This window comes from Mesoplodon mirus (genome assembly GCF_964341445.2).
Source record: "Mesoplodon mirus genome assembly, chromosome: 7".
In the NCBI taxonomy this organism is placed as follows: Eukaryota; Metazoa; Chordata; class Mammalia; order Artiodactyla; family Ziphiidae; genus Mesoplodon; species Mesoplodon mirus.
In genome coordinates, this window is record NC_138983.1 from 63,412,392 (window position 1) to 63,418,391 (window position 6,000).

Consider the following 6,000-nt stretch of genomic DNA (forward strand, 5'->3'; position numbering starts at 1 on the left):
CATGTAAAAGAATGAAATTAGAACATTTTCTAACACCATGCACAAAAATAAACTGAAAATGGATTAAAGACCTAAATGTAAGGCCAGACACTATAAAACTCGTAGAGGAAAACATAGGCAAAACACTCTTTGATGTAAATCGCAGCAAGATCTTTTTTGATCCACCTTCTAGAGTAATGAAAAGAAAAACAAAAATAAACAAACAGGACCTAATTAAACTTAAAAGGTTTTGCACAGCAAAGGAAACCATAAACGCGAAAAGACAACCCACAGAATGGGAGAAAATATTTGCAAAGGAAGCAACTGACAAGGGATTAATCTCCAAAATATACAAACAGTTCATGTAGCTCTATTTCAAAAAACAAACAACCCAATCAAAAAATGTGCAGACCTAAACAGACATTTCTCCAAAGAAGACATACAGATGGCCAAACAAGCACAAGAAAAGATGCTCAACATCACTAATTATTAGAGAAATGAAATCAAACCTACACGTCACACCAGTCAGAATGGCTATCATCAAAAAATCTACAAACAATAAATGCAGGAGAGGGTGTGGAGAAAAGGGAACCCTCCTACACTCTTGGTGGGAATGTAAATTGGTACAGCTACTATGGAGAACAAAATGAAGGTTCCTTAAAAAACTAAAAATAGAGCTACCATATGATCCAACAATCCCACTCCTGGGCATATATGCAGAGAAAACTATAATTTGAAAACATACATGCACCCCAATATCCACTGCAGTGCTATTTACAATAGCCAGGACATGGAAGCAACCTAAATCTCCATCAGTGGATGAATGGATAAAGAATATGTGGTACATATATACAATGGAATATTACTCAGTCATAAAAAAGAACGAAATATAATGCCATTTGCAGCAACATGGATGGATCTAGAGTCTGTCATACTGACTGATTTAAGTCATACAGAGAAAGACAAATATCATATGATATCACTTATATGTGAAATCTAAAAAAATGGTACAAATGAACTTATTTACAAAATAGAAATAGAGTCACAGATGTAGGAAACAAACTTACGGTTACCAAGGGGAAAGGGGGAGAGGGATAAATTGGGAGATTGGGATTGACATATACACACTACATGGGCTTCCCTGGTGGCGCAGTGGTTGAGAATCTGCCTGCTAATGCAGGGGACACGGGTTCGAGCCCTGGTCTGGGAGGATCCCACATGCCGCGGAGCAACTAGGCCTGCGAGCCACAACTACTGAGCCTGCGCGTCTGGAGCCTGTGCTCCACAACAAGAGAGCCCACGATAGTGAGAGGCCCGCTCACTGCAATGAAGAGTGGCCCCCACTTGCCACAACTAGAGAAAGCCCTCGCACAGAAACGAAGACCCAACACAGCAAAAATAAATAAATAAATAAATAAACTCCTACCCCCAACATCTTCTTAAAAAAGAAAAAGACATATACACACTACTATATATAAAATAGTTAACTAATATTGGCCTACTGTATAGCACAGGGAACACTACTCAGTACACTGTAATGGCCTATATGGGAAAAGAATCTAAAAAAGAGTGGATATATGTATATGTATAACTGATTCACTTTGCTGTACACCTGAAACTGAAGTCAGACAGAGAAAAACAAACACCATATGCATCACTAATATATGGAATCTAAAAAAATAAACTAGTGAATATAACAAAAAAGAAACAGACTCACAGATATAACAGAACAAACTGGTGGTTACCAGTGGGGAGGGGGAAAAGGGGAGGGGCAAGATAGGGATAGGGGATTAAGACATACAAACTATTGTGTATAAAATGGGTAAGCTACGAGGATATATTGTACAAAAAAGGGAATATAGCCAATATTTTATAATAACTATAAATGGAGTATAACCTTTAAAAATTATAAATCACTATGTTGTACACCTGAAACTTATATCATATTGACATCAATTATACCTCAGTAAACAGTACCCCCCCACACCCGAAAAAAAGAAAATAGTCCCTTTTGTTTCTGCATTGTTTTGAACTGGAGTCCTAACTTTGAGTAAAATTTATAATTTGAGGTAGCATATTAACTTGTTATCTTATAATTCCACTTGGTATCAGGTATTTGGGAAACCTGATTATTAACTCCTCAGATTAAAAGGGAACACTATCTAGAGACTACTGAAAGAACACGGAAAATTGGTTCTCAACCTGGTTCAGTGGAGAGGGCCCAGGATTTACAGTTCATTTTGAATACCATAAAATGATAAATGTCAATGTCCATCATGGGCATAAAAATATGACTCTGTGATCTAGATGCAATAAAACCACAATCAAGGGTGCATGCACGTTCATGAAACAATCTGCTGAGGCCACCCTCTAGTCACCCGCCACAGGTTTTTCAATGTTTGTCTTTGGTGACTAGACACATTCTTCTATCACAGCACATATCATCAGTTAGGTCACTTGACCATCCCCCTCTGTGAGCTCCTTGAGGGTAGTAGCTGTGTTCTCTCTTCTGGCAGATACATAAGCACACAATAAATGTTTATGAATGGATACAGTAACTATTGCTGACAGTTTCTGGTTTTTTATTAACTTGGTATTCTTTTGGGTTTTGTTAACTTGTTCAGTCATCTACTAGTTGCAGAGAAGCTGAAGTTAAAAAAATACATGGAAGAAAAAATATAAAATTGTAAAAATGTATCATTAATGTTTATGTAAATTGAGAAATTTTCATTATTTGGTATAAGCAAAATACTTCCCTCTAGATCATGAAACAGCAGTATTGAATAGGAACTTAATTTGCAAACCACTGGCATAGAATTCAGCAAAAGATAAATCTCTGGTCAAGACTTCTCAAAGAACTGGCAGCTCTCATACTATTGTGCCCCTATAATTTAGTCCTTTCAAGCAGGACAACAATGTGCTTTCAAAAAAACATTTGAAGGATTTTCTAAATAAAGAATAATTGTTATTTTGAAACTCATAAGAATATCAAGGATTCTAAAAATGCCACATTCCCTAGTGGGTGGTAACATACACTTGATCAGTGCTTTTTCTAACAAAATGAATTGCTGTAGTTCAAATATTCTTTGTAAAGCACATCATGGGTAACTGGAAAAAAAAAAACCTTGATGAAAATTTAAACCATATCCATTCATAAAAGGATTAAAGCAAAGATGAAAAGCCTGGAAGTACAAGATGACTAGCTCACAAATACTGTAGGATTTAGAAAACCTCTCTGAGACCTCCATGAAATTTTGTATCAACTTCTTTACTTACAGGAGAGATATTTATAGTTGAAATAATCATCAACTATTTTCACTGTTAAATCCGTTTTAGCATCAGTGAAAAAAACTAAGTACTAAAAACTAGGTCCCTATTTTATTACTCATTGTTTACTCAAACTCTAGATCTGTAAACTGATTATCAGCTGTCCTGCAAGACAAGAAAATAACAGCAGTTATTACAGACCATGGTGAAACTATCAGACTAGTCAGAGCCACTGTAGAGTCTAGAATGCCTGTTCTGGGGTCAAAGACCCTAATCAGACAAAAATTTTATGCAAAGAAAAACTACAAAAGGATAGTACTTGGAGACTGAAAACATGGGTTTCTGATATCACCAGGGTGTTTACTAAATACATTTAATATGTGGAAAAATGCACTAACTAGACTTGTAAGAATTCTCTCTGGACATTCTCTGCTTTTTGGGGAAGAGAAAGGGAAAGGAAGTGTGTCAAGTGCTTAAATGCGAACTTAGAAGGATCAGACAACACACACCAAATATAAAACTCACTTTTATCAAATGACAAAGAACACATTTTGGAAACACACAACCATATCCTGGAGGGAAATATTTAGAAACTGCAGCCAGGCAGCATCAGAGGAAAGGAGAAATATTCATACTATTTTTGAGTTCTGAATTCAGAAAGCATCACTTCTCAGAAGGCTTTCCAATATAGAGGCGACTAATTTAGGATCGTTAGTCCGGGGCACCTCATGTTTCAGATGAAATTCAGAACGTTTGGAGCTCATTTTACAGCAGGAAGAATGGGCGCGCAGGGAGGAGGGGAGGTGGAAAAGAATCACTTCATGCATAAGATCTAAGAAGCCATAGGAAGTGTCACGGCCGCTTTAGAAATACGCCAGAGATGAGAACTGCATCACCTGGCACGGTGAAATAGGACAGGGTCAGAACACGGACGTACACTGCAATTTTAAAGGGGCTGGGGATAAATTTGAACAATAATAGTAAACTCACATTCTGTAACACGATAAAAATAACAAAGAAATCATTTCAAAAGCGACACAGAAAGTTTCCTTTCCAAGAATGAATACTACAATTAGTAGCCAGAAAACTTCTGGTCTCTGCCGGGTCTCACGGTGGCTGGTTCGACAAGGCCAGGTCTTTGGCAAGGGGAGCAGCCTAAGCTAATTTAGAACGGGAGGACGGGTTAAGTAGACGGACTTGGCCATTTCTGAGCCATCACCCAGGCAAGGGTTTCTAACTGGGGTGTCCAGGGTGGGGGGCGCGCACAGGTTTCTAGCCTCACTCGCGCGTTAACTCAACACACCCACCACCCCGCCTCAAGCGCACCTGCACTCGCACCTGCACCAACAGCTACGTCCGAGGGCCGACTGACTGCGCCGGCGGCAACATTCAAAAGCGGATCCGCGCTCGAGGAGGAAAAGCTGTCTCCTGATCCCCCAGAACCACTCCCCCCCAAAACGGGACAAGCCACTTCCACGCTCTGTCACTGGAAACCACTGGCTTAGAGACAGTGCGACCACGGAAGGGCCTCCCAAGCCAGCTCCACACCCTAAGCCGAGGCCTAGAGACGGCGGCGGCGGGTCGGGGCTTGTCTCCCCACGGAAGCCCGGCGCGGCATTCGAGGCCTGGCCGGCGTTTCTCCTCCCTGTCCAAGGGCTGTGGAGCAGCGCAGGGGAAGCGGCGACAGACCAGCGCTACGGAGCTCACCCCAGGTTCAAGGCATCGCGCTTCCGGCAGCAGCGGCGCCGCCTCAGCCAGCCTCTCAGACCCGCAGGCGGTGGCGGCGGCTCCGGCCGCTACCCGGTCGCACATCGGTGACGTACAAGGCGTGCACCTCCCCCCCCCCGCCCCAGCGCGTTGCTTAGAGACGGTGCCCAACCTTCCTCCCCAGAATTTCTGCTAGCTGGCTCAGCTTCTCCTGAGGACCTGCGAGGCCCCGGTCCCGAAGGCCATCCGATAGGGAAGTGTGGCGGCGGAGGCCAAGGAGGGGGCCGTGCCCTAGGGGCGGCGGAAGAGGCCTCGCCTGACAGGCTCCTCGAGGCTAAGGCTCCGTGGGGCCTCAGTGGGTGCGGCCTGGCGGGTGCCGGCTCTCCTGGCCCCATCCCCTGAGCGAGAGCCCAGCGAGTGGCAAAGGCACTGCGAGCCCCGGTTTGGTCAAGGCTTGGATTCCAAGCCACTACTTATTAGGCCTCCAACCTCCCACTGGTTATAGCTACACAAAGATCATTTCGTTTCTTTATCATGAAAGGGGCCCATTATGCTCACCTAGCTAGATTAAGAAGCATAAAAGAGAATATATAGGGGCTTTCCTGGTGGTGCAGTGGTTGAGAGTCCGCCTGCCGATGCAGGGGACACGGGTTCGTGCCCCGGTCCGGGAAGATCCCACATGCCGCGGAGCGGCTAGGCCCGTGAGCCATGGACGCTGAGCCTGCGCGTCCGGAGCCTGTGCTCCACAACACGAGAGGCCACAACAGTGAGAGGCCCGCGTACCACAAAAAAAAAAAAAAAAAAAAGAGAGAATATATAGGAAGTAACCAGCAGAGAGTCCAAAATGGTAAGCCCTAGTAAATGGCAACTATTATTATTATGAACACATGTTGGCGAGATCATGGCTTTTCAGAACGTCCGTAGTGGATAATTGCTGTATATTAAGCATCTGTTGTGTGCCAAATACTCTACTAGGCACTTTACAGGCATTGCTCTTGTTTAAATAGTTCGCTTAAAGTTGCACAGCCAATAAACAGCAGAGCAAGG

General features: G+C 43.0%; 1 protein-coding gene across 4 annotated transcripts in view; it reads right to left on the reverse strand.

Moving 5' to 3' along the window:
• Positions 1-5,035, reverse strand: part of RNF141 (ring finger protein 141) — a 55,275-nt gene extending 50,240 nt beyond the window's left edge. For 2 of the 4 annotated variants that reach the window (XR_014294557.1, XR_014294558.1), the window contains exon 1: positions 4,573-5,034. The gene's annotated coding sequence lies outside the window, so the exon portion shown is untranslated. Of the gene's footprint in view, positions 1-4,572 lie in introns of all 4 variants that reach the window. The other 2 variants (XM_082626815.1, XM_082626816.1) reach the window with 2 other exon arrangements.
• Positions 5,036-6,000: the final 965 nt, after the last annotated feature.